Here is an 18,009-nt window from a genome sequence, read left to right on the forward strand (position 1 = left end):
ATTATTTTCAGCACAATTTAAAGTAAGACATAAGACATTAAGAATGGTGTTTTTTACATTGTAATACGTCAGTTACTTACCAGGTATTTGTAACGTGAAGATAACATTTGAAACAAGTATGGGTCAATCCATATGAATTCATACAACCTGGTTGCTTGACCATTTTTAAAAAAGTTTATTTTTTGTGGGGTGTGAGACTCATATATTGACAGTTCAGAACCACTCTTATTTTATTTTTACTATCACCGATTTGAAGATGGCGGGTATTTTTTTTTCATGGCGCGCGTCATTTTCTCCATTCGTAAGCAACAGCGGCAACTTTTTTTTCTCAGCTGTGGTAAGTCCTACGACAATGAGACAAAATCTGTGATGTTAAGCACATTATAGGCTACAATTATATTTATGTGTAATTTTCTAAATATTATTCCTTCATAATAAATGTTAAGGTTGAAATTGTGTATTTTAATCGCTCAAAATGACATTTTCGGACATTTTTTGGGGGGGAAGGCAGTTTGTTTGATACTTGAATTTTTTTGTGCAAGTACCTGTGTACCAATAGAGTATGTCAAAATTATTTGAAGCTTGAGACTTTAATATTTGTTTTTCTACAGGGTCATAAACATGTACTTTTTGTTAAAAAATTCCAAGTTCAGGGTTAAAGATCTCTGGTGGGCAGTTGTTTAAAAATCTGAAATTTGTACACAATACAGTACTCTATGAGAAGTAATTTCAGTAAACATTTTGAGTTTGAGATTTAATTGGTTTAAGAGATACAAAACTCGTGAAAAATTCAACATTTTGCATTAAATATGGCATGTCTAATTTCATTTCTTATTAACATTTTGTGTTGAAATTCTGCAAACTGTAATTTGGAATGTCAATGAACAACATTACAATCCTGAAATGGCTCTGCAATAAAGTATATATAAGAGGGCGTGTTGAAAAGTAACGCTTCCTATATTTTTATTTTCTTTGTTATCTTGTAAACGCATTTTGGATTTTGAGCAACCATACATTGCACTTATAAGACTTTCCAGCTTCTCCATTGAAGGCTTCAAACTTCTATTGCCAGGGGGTGCTGAACTATTGCGAGGAAAATGGCAGCATGTAACCATGCAATGTCGGTGAATCGCCTGAAGTAGCGTTCAGTGATCGAGTTTCTAAACGCAGAAAATGTGCTACAAATTGACATTCATCTGAGACTGAGGGCACTTTATGGGGATGAATGTGTAGACATCAGTACTGTGCAATCGTGGGCTGTTCATGCTCGTAAAGATAACCCCAGCTGAAGAAATCTCAGCTATGTGAGAGAATGGAATGAAAGGCCGCGAAATGCAACTGATGGAGGTCATCGGAATCGTGTTCAGCTGGGGTTATCTATTTTGAAACCTTCAATGGAGAAGCTGGAAAGTCTTAAAAGTGCAATGCATGGTTGCTCAAAATCCAAAATGCGTTTACAAGGTAACAAAGAAAATAAAAATATAGGAAGCGTTACTTTTCAACACGCCCTCGTATATATACTTTATTGCAGAGCCATTTCAGGATTGTAATGTTGTTCATTGACATTCCAAATTACAGTTTGCAGAATTTCAACACAAAATGTTAATAAGAAATGAAATTAGACATGCCATATTTAATGCAAAATGTTGAATTTTTCACGAGTTTTGTATCTCTTAAACCAATTAAATCTCAAACTCAAAATGTTTACTGAAATTACTTCTCATAGAGTACTGTATTGTGTACAAATTTCAGATTTTTAAACAACTGCCCACCAGAGATCTTTAACCCTGAACTTGGAATTTTTTAACAAAAAGTACATGTTTATGACCCTGTAGAAAAACAAATATTAAAGTCTCAAGCTTCAAATAATTTTGACATACTCTATTGGTACACAGGTACTTGCACAAGAAAATTCAAGTATCAAACAAACTGCCTTCCCCCAAAAAAAATGTAGGAAAATGTCATTTTGAGCGATTAAAATACACAATTTCAACCTTAACATTTATTATGAAGGAATAATATTTAGAAAATTACACATAAATATAATTGTAGCCTATAATGTGCTTAACATCACAGATTTTGTTTTATTGTCGTAGGACTTACCACAGCTGAGAAAAAAAAGTTGCCGCTGATGCTTACGAATGGAGAAAATGACGCGCGCCATGATAAAAAAATACCCGCCATCTTCAAATCGGTGATAGTAAAAATAAAATAAGAGTGGTTCTGAACTGTCAATATATGAGTCTCACACCACTCAAAAAATAAACTTTTTTAAAAATGGTCAAGCAACCAGGTTGTATGAATTCATACGGATTGACCCGTATGTGATAAATTCATTCTTCTGTTGTAACAAACATGTTTGCCCTTTTTGACACAACCAATGTTTTTCGTTGTTGTTGTTAAGTATCCTATCTGCTGTACACTCACTTCAGTTAGTACTCCGGCAGTTTGTTGCATTATACAGGATATTTGCAGAAGATACAATTCAATATACAGGTGTATCAATATACGCTGTATAAAACACACCTTATTACTAACTTCGTTGACCCTTTACGTAACGCTTAAACTGGCCTGCCCAGTCACCCCATCTGACACCTTTAGACTTCTTTATTGTGGGGTAGGTTAAAGGAGGAATTATATCGCCATGCGCCTACAATCTCAGAAAACATGGAACTTTGCAACGAATCAGCCTGCTGCAGTATTACACAGGACATGATATGGTATCCAGTCATTACGGCATCTCTTGAAAATGAGGAGTTCTTTGTACATTCATTCATTCATGAACTGTGATTGAATGTGTACAATGCTCTGACAAAGGGAATTCGTACTGTAGATGAACAATACTAATATATTGAAGATTAGACACACACAGGAGATGTACTACGCAGAAAAGTTCAGCGAGAAATGAGACCGGCAGGCTCGGTAGCTCAGTGGTTATAGCAATGACACGGTATGCTAGAGACCCGAGTTCGAGTCCTGTTCGAGCCTGTATTTTCAGCTGAAAATTTCTAGGTATTACTAATACAGTTTATGTGTGAATGTAATGGGGGATTTAAATTCCTTCCTAAACCGTTCATACATTTTATCAATATTCCTCTTTCTTTCTTGATATCCTCCGATAGACATGTGAATGAACTGCTGAGGTTTATTTCTGTCGTTGTATTTCAACCTCACGTTACAATTACTTGGAAAATAACTGACGTATTACAATGTAACAAACGCCATTCTTACTATGTAAGTCCTTACCTTTAATTTCGCTAAACATAATGAACGCTTTCCATTTTGAAAGACTTAAGTTTGTGTTGAAAATTATATTTGCTTACATTGGTGAATGTATTGTAACCACTAATTTCATGAGCTTCTCTCCTAACTTTATGTCTGTGCAATCAGTATTTCAATATCTATTGTTCTTCACGAAATATTTCCGGTAGTTAGGTTAGGTGACTCACCATGTATATGAGTGAAAGGCGCGAAGGGAATGAAAAATATATTACGTATTTAGAATTACAAACGATTCAGTATTGATTGATTGATTTGGTTTTTGTACTTCGTATTTCTGCCCTTTTTTGGCTAATCACGAGAATAAGGATGAGTGATGATATGATGAAATTAATGAAGAAACAGTCACAAAGTACGCCCAGGCCGGGATTCGAACCTGGGACCCCTGGCGTTGTAGCGTGCTCTGTTAAAATGTGGCCGTGCGGTCTAAGGTGTCAGGTTTTGGACTCAGGCAACGAGACGCGCGCAGGCTCCAGTCTCCTGGGAGAACAGTAGCAAATTTTCTCCTGCGATTTCGGCCTATTTATGAGACAGGTGTCCACCAACTATCGTGAGGAAACTTGGAAGCTACGAATGAGTAGCGTGACCCGGTCACGGAAACACACAAAAAAGACTGGGGGTTCTTCATGCTCACCACACGTGACCAGAAACTAGTTTGATGATCTCCTCGTGGGTCTTTAACGGGCTGTTGCACCACGGGTTATTACTATTAATTTATCACAAATGACTCAATGTTTCATGAAAGAAGTAGAGAAGTAAAGGGGAAGGAACAGGGAATTAGGAGAGGACAGATGCGGAAGAAAAATACGGAAATAAGAGAAGAAAAGAGAGAATAGAAGAAGAGAAGTGAAGAAATTAGATGAAAGGAAAGGAGATGCGAGAGGGAGAAGCTGAATAGAGGAGAAGAAAATACAAGGTTAGAGGAGGAGACGGGAGGTGAGGCGTGGAAATTAGAGTGAACGAGAGGGATATATAATTACAACGAGGAGAGGAGAAGAGCGCAGTGGAGTCAGTAATCGAAGATAGGAAACAAGATATAAGACGAGTGAAGACAAGTGAAGAGGGGAATAGAGGAGAGAACAATAGAAATTTGAGGTAGGAGCAGAGGAGAGAAGAATGAAAGGAGAAGAGAAGAGTATAGTGGAGAAGAAGAGAAGGGAGCGGATGCGAGAGAAGAGTAGAGGTAGTTCGAGGAAATATTTTCTGACAGACAAGAATTAATGCATTGATCAGATTATCAACATGAAACAACTAATAGCTATTTAAGTTGTAACCTAATATTCTCACGGGGCGAAATACATTTTACTTGAGTTCAGGGCAAGATATGGTCTTCTGCGTGAGGTTTTCTATTTTACCTGAGATTAGACACCTAAAAGCATTAATTCAATGATTGATTTGCTATATTTTACTTCGCTCTTAGTGCTACTTTTGGCTAATTTCCAAAGATGCGGATGAGTGATGGTGATGAAACTCATGAATGGACACTCACGAACATCTATGCCCAGGTCAGGATTCGAAGTCGGGAACCCTGGCGTCGTAGCGCGATTTGCTAATTATTATTATTTTTTTTTTTAAGGAAGACCTGTAAGAGGCAGCCTTGCCTACACATCAAACTCACATATCAATTATATCTTAAAACCATTTTTCATTCAGGACAGACGAACACAAACATATACATCAGGTGGAGACTTGGATTTTGCTATGCCATTCAAGCAGTTCCTCTCTATCCTTCAAAGAACATTATGAACAAATTACGCTCCTAAACAATTGTACATGTTTCTGTGTACATGGGTATGTTTGCATATATAATTATGCTCGTATGTGTGTATATTTGTTTATATATGAGTATATACATTTTTATAGTTATGAAAGTCTGCATATAGATATGTATCTTGTTATACTTCTGTAAATGTCATTTCTAGATTTATGTCTTGTATAAATTTTGTGCTAGTATTTTTTAGGCAATGATTACTGTAGTCTTGCTCTCCTTCTTCTGCCATTGTTTTATATTGTTGAAATTGTAATTTTTTAATTGTTTATGATGTATCTAAACCTATTGTCATTAGAGCCAGAGCTTTGTCAAAGGTGAAAATAAATAAATAAATATATTAATCGGCATTGTGACACAGGAACTGTGGTGTCGTAGTAGCACATGTGCTAACCTATCCAACAGGGTTCTTGTTTTTAGACATCATTAAATATTCAGAGGTTTCATCACTGTAGGACGACGATCTATTCCTGTGAGGCTAACTAACACTATATGTTTCTTTTAGATGCTTGAACTATACATTCTTCATACAGTAATTTGTCATTCGTGACATAATACTAAATTATTTGCATTTTTATATATGTAATATATTTTTATTTCTTTCTTATATTTCACACATGCATATTGTGTATGTATCCAGAATTTAGTCCAAGCTGTACATGCAAACAAACAACACTATCTCTAACTTAAGTTGCCTAGAATCAAATGTCGCTCTCCAAATACTTTTGAGTGATGCTGTACAAGGAAATGAAAATTCCTTCACATTATCGAAATGAGGTTTCCTGACTAGTTGAGTAATATGTGGGAACTCTCTAAAGGTTGTAGACCATTTGATATCGCGGCCGGTAACACAGTTTGCAGAGAAGCTACGTGGATGTGAGGACAAGAGTAAGAAACCCATGTTACGAAAGTACATAACAAATTATATATTGACTCAAATGGTCAATCTTTCTTGTAGAGAAACCATCATTTCATAACACAAATTATGATTTCGAAATGAACAGGAATTGTGTAGATCGTAGAAGAAGTAAAGCTAAAAGACACAGAGAATCAGTTTAAGTGGTTACTGAATAAAATTAGACTCAGACTCTTACAAGCAAGCACAAGATACATTATACATTGTTTGACTGAATATTTTTTCCTTTTCAATTTATGGACAACAATTAACATTTATGAGTTGATATCGCCTGTTATATTTATTTTGTACACGTATTTCCTTGATATATGGTAACCGATGGTCAAGTATGACTATCTGTCAACGTCAATTTTATTTTGAACATCCTCTAAGATTCTGTTGCCATAATTATCTGCACCCCTGAAGCTTAATACTATCAGTATTTTTACTTTCGCTTCTTGCATTACAACAACAGGTGCCAAAGTTATTGCAGAAATGAAAGTCAAGAAAATATATACAATTTACCAAAGTAAATTCTAACTTGTCATAACTGTGGATAAACTAACGTACCATTCTTAGCCACGTAAGACTTGTTCAAAAAGTCCACCCTTAAGATTGAAACAGGAATGGTAACAGCTAAACTCCGTGCACCTTAATAGCTGAAATATAATATGCAATAGTCGATTTAAAGTGTTATTTGACAATCTATGATATTTCTGTTATAAATATGATCTCTGCCACTTTTAGGAAGTTAGCATCATGAGATTCACAGCCACAAAATCAAATCAATCGCTGTTCTAAAGTTTCCAATATGACTTCTTGGGAATTGTTTACAGTCCGTAACTTACTTTACATGCGGGAAAAATAGTCTGATACTTTAATGTACGGTATTCCATGATGTATATTTCCTGATGGAAGCGTTCTCCATGTCTGTCACTTACACTGCAGTTGTTGAAGAGGGACAAATCCAAATGCTAGACTTACAAATTTGTTTTTAGGAACATATTACATCCCAGTTTCTGTAGTTATCGATATTCTGCCTAACAATTTCCTTGTAGTTACTTGCCTTGTAAAATAATTCTTTACAATTTCTTGGAATGATCCCCTCGCTGCCACTACTTCGTTCGAATAGTTCTTTCTCGCTGATTGCCGGCCCAGTGGTAAAGTTGTTAGCACATCGCGCTACTACGCCAAGGCTACCTGGTTCGAATCCGGGCTTGGGCATGAATGTTTGTGAGTGTCAATTTCTTCATATCATTCCTCATCCCAATCTTTGCAAATTAGCCAAATGTGGCACAAAAAGCGAAGTAAACTGAAGTAAATCAATTTTTCGCTGATTAATTTTGTTAACTTCAGATGCAGTTAAATTTTAACACACCAAAGAAATCAAATATTACCAGTCATACAAAATTTTCTAGAACTACATATAGTTTCCTATCCTCTCCTTTGTTCAGCTCTTCCCTTTTCATCATTTCTAGTAGTTTCGTCTCTTGTATCCACATTACTATTCTCCTCGACTTCTCTCCTCTGCTCAAGTACCCTCCCCTTCCACCTTCGTGTGTCTTTTCTTCTCGCCTCGATCCCGCTGTTTTTCCAATTCTCTCATCACCTATCTGACGTCTCCTATCGACTCCCCTTCGCTCCTCTGTTCACTAATTTCTTTTCGCATTACGGTTTTTTCTTCTCCGACGTAATAGTAGGAAATTGATTTTCCAAGTATGAAAATTCAGTATTGCATTTTTCCAATGTACAAATAGTTATAATAACCATGACTCGTAGCGCAACAGACCATGAGGGCTCGGGCTTACCTACCGACCGGCCTCACTCTCATATACTCCACAAGAGGTGTCGAACTCTCAGTCATTGTTGACTAGATTACGCTGCTCACTCGTAGCTCCCTAATCTCCCCATGACGATGGCAGGTCAGCGATTACATACACTGGCCGAAATCTTAAAATAACATTTCCTATTTTTTTAAACTTACATTTTCTTTTGTTCTGCACAAATTTCGATAGTGTTTGATGCAGGTATGATCTTCGTCGTTGGAGTTGTTCTCGTCGCTTACATCTTTAGTTGGCTGTTGAAGAAATTTTAAAAAAGTTTACAACAAAAGATTTGAAGACTTTCTAAAATGTTCTCGTTAGTTTTATATTTTGCCTATTTTACGTCCCTATCTTTAACTCTTGGCTAATCGCGAAGATGAGAATGAATGCTAATCAGATGAAATTGATAAATGGAGGCTTACACCTTTACCCAGGCCAGGATTCGAAACCAGAGATGTTACTTTTGAGTCAACCTCCCCTCACCGTAACCCTCCGAGATAGCAGTCGCCCTCGCCCTCCACCACCCTCACCCACCACCGCCCTCATCCTCCGAGATCGATGACGCTCTCGCTCTCGTCGTCCACCCCCTCACTCTCCGAGACCACAGTAGCCCTCTCCCTCCACCGTCCTCACCCTCCGACATCACAGTCGCCCTCGCCCTCCACAGCCCTCACCCTCCGAGATCGCAATCGCCCTCGCCCTCCACCGCCCTCACCCTCCGAGATCGCAGTCGCGATACCCTCCACCGCCCTGACCCTCCGTGATCGTAGTCGCCCTAACACTCCACCGACCTCACCCTGTTCATAATGCTAAATTGTTGTCTACAGATTCCTTTCCTGTCCGGTTTGTTTCTGGAACATACCAAACATTCCCGCACATATTGCGCAATCTTCTCTTTCATTTTGGGCCAAATGAAATGAAGTCTTAGCCTTTTATACGTTTTGGTGAACCCGAAATGACCAGCTTCGTCGTGCTCGGCAACCATTACCTTAGGAATCAAAACGAGTGGAACTAGTAATCGGTAAGTTCCTCGTCCCTTCTGATCCTTGTAAAACAACAAGCCTTCATGTAGTAGGTAACCGGAATTAGGTTGCAATAGGACGTCTTCAGAGATACTACGGCACCATTCATTCTGAAGTTGGGTGTTCCGCCACTCTTGCAGTTCTTCTCCTGCTAAACTGGGTGCTCTCGTCAATCCCACTGATTAAGTGACTTCATTTTCAGGATCGTTATCCAGGAAATTTTCTGCTTGAGGATATCTACTTAGGACGTCGGCTATCCCATTTTGCTTTCCACTGATATCAAAAATGGAGAAGTTAAATTGTTGAAGTTTTAAGGCCCAACGGGTTAACCTAGCACTCCAGTCACGGCTATTCTCTAGCCATATCAAATCTTTATGGTCAGTATAAACGTAGAACTTGGTTCCATACAAGTAGACTTTCAAATGATCTATTCCGCAAAGTACTGCTAAACATTCTAATTCTTGTACCGTATAGTTTCGTTCATATCCCTTTAGTTTCCGACTGGCATACTGTATAATGGCGATGTTTTCTAAGTCCGGAGTTTGTTCTACTTTCCCTTGGAACAACACCGCTCCTAATCCAGTCAGGGACGCGTCACATAGCAGGCAGAAAGGCTTGGTGAAATCAGGCTGCGCTAGGGCAGGTAATTGGACTAACTCCTTCTTCAGAATTCGGAAACTAGCTTCATTTTCGTTAGTCCATTCCCATTTGACATTTTTTACTAATAATTTCTCCAAGTTTGCTGTCTCTCGAGATAGATCCTTTACGAACTTTCTTCTCCAGTTTAATAACCCTAAGAACTGTTGAAGATCCTCTTTACTTCGAGGTCTAGGAAATTTTAAGATAGCTTCATCCTTTTTAGGGTCTACTCGAACCCAACTTCCAGATATAATATGGCCAAGATACTTAATCTCTGATTTCACCCATTGGCATTTTTCAGTTTTACTGTAAATCCTTCGGCCTTTAGCTTGGAAAAAAACCACATTATGTGCTGAAAATGATTTTCCAGAGTTTCATCAAAGATCAGCAGGTCATCTATGTAGATGGTTAGGAACTCTTCAGTGTGAGGTCCCTGTAATGCCCAAGGTACTAACTTGTTAAGTTCCATAATTACATTTTCGATTTTTTGGACCCTTTTGGACAACTTATAACAAATATATTCGATTTTTTTATTTTTTTATTTTCTAAAGAAATAACAATTTTGTTGCATTTATGATACACTAGGCATTTATTATTATTACATTTACAAAAGAATCCTGTTCGATGCCCACACGTGAGCAGTTACAATACAATAAAGTAAATGCTCACATGACTTCTGTTACAAACAATTTCTGTCTTTGTTGAGGCATAGATTTACTTTACATTTAATACAAGATACATGTGTGTAACCCTGAGGACAAAATTTACATCGTTGTCGATTATTTTCCCATTGAGGAAAATGATTTACTGCGTCTCTCCGTATCTCTTTCATTGGACTATGCGATACTGCCTTCCTTTTTTCACTTCAGGTGGACTTTGAGAAAGTCTACCTTTTCGTGCCTTGAAGCTTACAAGAGATTCTGCCACAAGGCTTGAAATTTTCATAAGGGTAATTTGTCCTTTGCTGTCTCTGCAGTATAGAAGCCATGTATTCACAAAAGCACTAGTTAGAAGATGATACCACAAGTACATATACCACCTTCGACTCTTTATACAATATTTGTACAATCTTACTAAACAATTATGAAGATCAATGCCACCCATTATTGAATTGTACTCTTGTATGATGTTTGGGCATGGTACATTTACAAATTGCTTCATTTTCTTTTCCCATCTTCTAACTTCTATTACTGGTTCCAAACTAGCATAGGTAGATATGAGTATCACACCACGATTGTCATACCATTTCACTATCAATATTCTGTCATCTGTGTCTCTTCTATAATCAAAAGCTCCTCTGCCATTTTTCTTCAAATCTTTGTCACATAGTAGAGGACATCCATGTAACCTGTTGACACGTATGGTGCCCAAATAATGCAGCCCTTCTTCCAATAGTTTATCGGCCAATGGCACAGAAGAGAAAAAATTGTCAGCACAAACAATGTAGCCTTCGTTTCTTGGTACTTGCGAAGTCATTCTGAAAACAGTGTCTCCACCCAGTCCGTACAAATATGGATTGGCTGACTTGCCTTCATAAACTTCAAATTGGTGAAGAAATCCTGAGCTACTTGCTCTTCCCCACAATTTAAATCCCCATGGGTGGGGTTTACCCTTTATATATTGTCTTAACCCTGGACTTCTTGTGCCTGTGAATGGCACAATGATTTCATCAACACTTTGATGTTGTTTTTGACTAATTTTTGCAAAATTATTTTGTAATTGGGAAATGAATGGACGAAGTTTCCACACATTATCCTTTTTCTGATCATCTGACACCTCTGCATTATTTGTAAAATGAATATACCTACACAACTTTTCAAACTCATTCCGAGACATTACATCTGCAACAAGGTGATACCTACACTCTCTCTCCCAGTAAGATCGAATGTTAGGCATCTGAGCAAGACCCATTCTAAAATACAAACCAATAAACTGTTCAACGAGTTTGGAATTTACAACATACACAGAACCAGTTTCTTGCAAATAATATATACTAGTTTCTTTGGCTATTTCTTCAATCATTTCACTAGTGATAAACTCTTTGAAGTACATGTATGGTGTCCACTCATCAGAAGAATGACATTCAACATTACCTTTAAATTCAGGGTATGGTTTATTTAAAGGTACCTTCCTCCATTTGTAGGAACTTTGTCTCTTACTAGAATTATTATTTGACCTGCTGTCGACACTGTTGCATGGATCTGATTCAGAATCTGTACAGTCACTTTCATCTTCTGAATTTGATAGACTCTGGGTTTTGTTTTTAGGGATTTCAGCTTCTTCTTCTTCATCATCATCATCACTGAACTCAAAATCACTTTGAACATCATCAAGGGCACTAAGAATGTCTCTGGCATCAGTGAAATGACCTCGGTACTGTAAAATATACAAACAAAAGTCAGTTTAGTTGCTGCTTTATATTTTTTTGTCAATACAGTTAATGATACATTATACAATGCATTGTGTATGTATGTGACATAACATTACAACAACCAAGATTTACATAATTTATTTAACATATCAGATATGAAATGAATGCGAAATAGCATATATATTATAACTTCTGCATCTACTTTCAAATTGTACCAAGAGTTTAGCTTCATTGACATATCTGTTTAGTTATAAAATGTCAATATAATCAATTGATATCAATTTTCTAAATGAAGGACAGTCTGTTTATTATTATCACTTTCTGCTTAATGCCCCAATTATAATACTAGATTTCTTCTTGAAATAGTTCTAAAGCAATGACACATGCAAAGATAAAAATTTAGAATTAGAATAAAACATAACTATTCCAAATAATGTACATTAGTTGCAGATATGCAACACTGGAAACATAGTTGCAGATATGCAACTCTGGGAACGTATGGTGCAATTCTAAATGGAATTCCCAATGTTGCATTTGTGCAACATTTTTTATAACTATATTTTCTCAAAGAATGTACACTAAAATCACTAATATATAAAAGAAATGTGAAAACGAAATACTAAATTAACAGAAAGTAATTATCTCCCAAAGAAAACTCACCGTGATGCGTTTGGTTTGTCCATTCAAAGATGACCCAGACGTGCCTGGTACTGCATCCATATTGAAACAACACACAGTGACAATTGACTAACAGTTTTCGATGACGTTAAAGGTTATGTGTCAACAAAATATGTTTTTTGTACAGCACAAAAGTCAAACTTGGCCATAGACATTTCATATTACTAGAGAACTCTATACAAAACTTTAAAATGGGAATATGAAATGACGTTGCATATATGCAACGTATGGCATTATTAAACAAAGATTGCATCGCATGCCTAAATACAGCCACTGCGTGTGATAAATCAAAAGGCATTCTCGTAAAACACCAGGAACGTCCTTTATATGAGAAAGCTGTATATTCTTGATGTTTATTGTCTATAGGGATTTGCAGATATCCGAAAGCCAAGTCTAAGCAACTAAAATACTTTTTTCCTCTGAATTTTTGTAAGGCTTCCTGCGAAACTGGTCCGTGTTTTTTTGGAGTTATTATCAACTTGTTTATTGACCACCAGCAAAGGGTTTAGATATGGAGACTGACATTGCCGAATTATACTCCACTCCTTCCATCGTTCCAACTCTTCTTCCAACTTCTCTCTTTTAGCCATCGGAATGGGATACGGACTAGAATATACTGGTTCCTGGGACGTCAGAGGTATTGTACATTTAGCATTTTTTGCTAGTCCGGGTTTGCAGGATAAAATCTCCTGGTATTCCAATAATAACTGCAACAATTCTTCTCTCGTTTCAAAGTTGAGTATCTCAGGAGAATAGGCTTTCTCTCTTATTTCTTCATTGGCCATCCAGGCATCAATGATTACTTGACTAATACAGTTTTCAAAGTCCGACGTATCTTTTCCCGTCAAGGTATTTCTTCCTAATAATTCTTCTTCTACCAGCAGTCCTTCCTCCATTAAATACAGTCTTTGGTTCTTTGTATCTAAATTTGCTTGATATTTATCCAAAAATGGGTAGCCCATCAATAAGTCAGCATCTAAATTTCGACTTACATAGACCAAATCTTCAAATACACATCCCCCAATTTCAAAGTGAATTCTTCTACATCCTATTATTCTAGAACTTTCCTTTTCAGTAAAATCTCGTAGTTTCACTCCGGGACATTTCTGAAGTTTAAGTCCGGGTAACCTATCCCGTAACTTAAGCCAAATTTTATATTTCATTATAGTGCATTCACTCCCTGTATCTATAGTGCACATAATTTTTAATCCTAAAATTTGGGCGATAATTTCTTGTTTCCTGGACAACAATATTCCCCTATGTTCAGGTTCTTCTATATTTTTCCATTCTTCATTTTCGACTTCTAATTCTAAATGCAATACTTCTAAAAAATCTTCGGTGAGGAAATTGTCGGGAGTCTCATTTTTCTCCGATACAGTCTTCCCTTCCGTTCATTTACAACGAGGGTTGGTTTAAATTTTGATTTAGGAGCATTGAACCTTCCCAAGCTCGAGCGACAGGATTTAACTCAGATTTAACTCAGTTTGGCAGGATATTTCCTTTGTATTGGAATTTCTATTGAAGTGGTTGTTGGGGAAACGGGATTGATTCCTTGGTCGTCTATATGGTTGACTTCTATTGCCGTTGCTATAGAAATTCCGCCCTTGGTAACCCCTCTGATTTCTATTATTGTTCCTATTAGGATTCTGAGGTGTTCGGGTCGCTCCTTTACTTTCGTTGTTAAATCTAGACGAAACTATTTGAGTCTGCCTAACTCTGGGTTGGAACTGCCTTCGGTCTTCTATCTTGGGGTTATCTCCCCTACTTATCTCCAGTTGTTCGGAGGTTTCATATCGACTAAGATAATTTGCTAGTTGTTCCATGGTTTTTGGATCTCTAGTCAATACCAGTTGTCGAACTTTCACCGGAAGTTGGCTGATTATCAAATGCAAGACTTCACCTTGATTTACTACTTCCACCAGATTGCAGTAGTTTCCTTAGACTTCCCAGCAGTATTCTTCTAACGTTAACCCAAGGGACCTCTAAAATTTCTTATTCCTTAACAGCTGCATTTCTCGTTGTTTAACCTCTAAAGAAGCATACTGCTTTCGAAATGCATAACAGAACTGATCAAAACTCTTCCACTTCCTTTCATTTTCTATAAACCAGGATTTGGCCTTTCCTGTCATTAAGGAAGGTAAAATTTTCAACCTGTAAAATTCTGAAACTTCCATTACATCTAGATAGGTTTTTAAACTTTCAATGTATCGTTCGGCCGAGACTGAATTTATATCTCCAGAAAACTTCTCTAAGGCTTTTATATCTGCCAGTCCTAAAATTCTGACACTTGGATTTCCTAACTCTGTTGTTAGTCTCTTCTTCCGAAAGGTGATTGAAGAATTCTTGTGACTTCTTCACTTTCTTCGAGCGTCGGCTTCTATTCAACTCCGAACCTTCGTCGGAAGTAGCACTAGAGGATGAGAGGTTACTTCTTTCAGTATACCTCCTCTTAGATACACTAGCGATAGGAGTGGCCAAATTGGCAGAGTGAATCCTCTGACTTTGGTCTACTGAATTAGCACTCAAAGGTATTGGTTCTGATTTCATGGCTAAAGAATCTATTTCACTAGAAGTTTTGTGAATTTGCCATTGTACTTCCTTTATTTCGTCTTCCATTTCCTTTCTTCTTTCCTGTTTTTCTTCCATCAAGCTCTTAGTAGTTTCAAGCCTTAAACTTTCACATAAGGATGTTAATTCAGTTTCTTTTGTTTTCCTCTGACTTTTTTCTTCATCTATTCCTTCCAATAAGGCTTTCCGGGTTGCTTCTATTTGATCTTTCACTTCTTGACTCGTTACTTGTTTAAATTCTTCCATTTCGGCCCTCATTCCCTTTTGGCATTCTTCTACAGTTTTTCTAACTCATTCTTATTGATCTTACACTCTAATCCTACTTCCTCTATTACTTCTCTCAACTTTTTACTATCTTCTACTCTATCTTTTTGTCTCTTCTCTTCATCTTCGTGCCTTTCTTTCCGTCTCTTCTCTTCATCTTCTTGTTTTTCTTTCTGTCTCTTCTCTTCATCTTCTCGTCTTTCTTTCTGTCTCTTCTTTTCATATTCTCGTCTTTCTTTCTGTCTTTTCTCTTCATCCTCTCGTCTTTCTTTCTGTCTTTTCTCTTCATCTTTCTGTTTTTCTCTTCATCTTCTTGTCTTTCTTTCCGTATCTTCTCTTCATCTTCTTGTCTCCACGTTTTCAATAAATCTATCATTTGGTTAGCAGATTCAGATTTGTTTTGGCAACCTTGGCATTTAAAACTAGTTCTATCAACATCTTCACTCCTGGCATCCATATTCAAACAACTCAAGTGGAACAAACACTCGCATCCTTGACATTTGACTGTTCCTTCTTTGGACTTGGAGTCATCAGAGCAGCACTTGAAGGGCACCATGGTTAATTTTCTTTTTGACATGACTAAATACTAATATTTGAGTTTTCACACTTTTAAAATGTTAGTCCTTTTTCGTGAAGAACCTTATCAAACTAATGAAGTCTTATAGAAATATTCTACTCGTCGTTGGTCATCTTCTTCGACTGCAGTGGTCAGGATTTTTCAGCTTCTACGGCGCTACTGCAACTTCGATTCTAATGCAGATCTCTTCCGTAATAGTCGTCTGGCTGGATTCTTCAATTGTCGAGCCTCTACGTTGTATGCCAAGAAGAATCTGTTAGGTATCCAACGTCGGGGTTTGAAGTTCTATACTGTCGAGGCCATCACGATGCAAAGTTACAAAATACTCGTAAGTAATGTCGTAACAATATTAAAACATGTTTCTCTTTTATAAATATTAGAAACAATTAAAATGAAAGTTATTAAACTCTCTTTCTAATTTCAAACAGATTTTCCATACAAGAAATTATTTCTGTATGTGTGCATCACCATATTAACTTCATATCACTGCTATCTCTTGGAGAAATAAATTCTACGGGAATTGCATTTCAAGCATATCTTTAAATTCTCAATTTGTCGAAATGTTTATATAAAATGTAGTGAACTGTATGAACATTCCGTTCCTTACAGGAAATATTTTCCCCATAGGGCAATTTCATGTATGGAAGTCTTAATGGTAATAATGTACAAGTTTTCAATATGATATGATGCTCACATCGCTTTTCGGTTTCAAACCAAGAAAATAATATAAATTAACTCTGAGGTGAAGATCGGGTGCGTCTGTCTGTGTCAACAACAAATATCTATCAAATTATAAAACTATGAGAACAGAATTTGATGATCATATCTCAACCAAACAGAAGCTCAAGCTTAACGAAGGTAAAATGTTTACCGCAAACTAAAGTGCACAGTCATTTGTTTTCTTCTCTCGTTACCCTTCTTCTTATACCTTTTTTTGACAGTGCTGCACAATTTGTCAACGCTGGCACACGGATCGCATATTCAATTTACAGTGTGTCCACACATGGGCGCATGCAACGGGGAGCCAGAGTAGGCACTTGCCTCCTTGAGATATCTTGTAAAAGTTAATGCAATTCGAATGGTGAAATTATAGCGATATTTTATTGAAAATAATATTGTTTGATGTGATTTACAGACTGTAAGTTACAGCAATTATATACCATGTCCAACAAGAACAACATAAAATAAAAACGTTTTAACCGCAGACATTAGAATTTTGTTTTACTGCCTAACTAGGGGTGTGTGGGAGAGAAAAATTTCGGTCAGGACTGGATTTGGAAGGGAAATTTTTAAAACGCTGGCGTAAGGGAATGAAACAAATTGTCATTTCCAAATGGAAAAATATTTCTGCGACAAGAAATATTTTGAATTGGAAAATGACAAAGAACTATTCATCAGCAAAGTGATAGAAGTTTATAGAAAGATAGAAAGATGACTCAAGTCTGAACTTGACAACATCACCACGGTATTTTCAATTGAATTTCAATGTATTGTTAATGCTTAATAATAATAATAATAATAATAATAATAATAATAATAATAATATAATAAAAGGTAAAATTTAAATATCTATAGTTGAAAGCCAAGCTGTAAAATGTGACTTCGCCCCCCTCTTAGAAAAATCTTGCGGCCGCCCTTGTATCCACATGAAACCTTCCTGATTTTAAATTACAATTGTGAAGAAACTATTCGCCATAGAGCCTAGCTGTTTGCGGCATTATGTAAAGCATCTCAAAAAGTTCATTTCCTTTTACATAGTCAGTGGGCTCCTATCGTGACCCTCAAAATGTTTAGCAGATACTTGATCTCGACCCATGTGCTCACTGGCATGCCAGAGGTGATGGAGTTGATGGAATTCTAAACTCTACTGCGGAGATCACAAAGATCACGTACAAGTGATGTGTAGACCGTGACTTTTACAGAACCCCACAAGACGAGTTCTAGAAGGGTTATGTCCGGAGATGGCGGTGGCCACCAATTGGTTCATCGTGTTCTATTCATCGCTGTGGGAACGATCTGTCCAGAAAATCACGAATATCCAAACTCCAGTGCGGTGGTGCACCATCCTGCTGTAAGATCACCTCCATTATCCTCTTCACAGCGTTGTTTATGGTTCAGGCGTAAC

The sequence above is a fragment of the Lepisma saccharinum genome, chromosome 9 (assembly GCF_977018435.1).
Source record: "Lepisma saccharinum chromosome 9, izLepSacc3.1, whole genome shotgun sequence".
NCBI classification, from domain to species: domain Eukaryota; kingdom Metazoa; phylum Arthropoda; class Insecta; order Zygentoma; family Lepismatidae; genus Lepisma; species Lepisma saccharinum.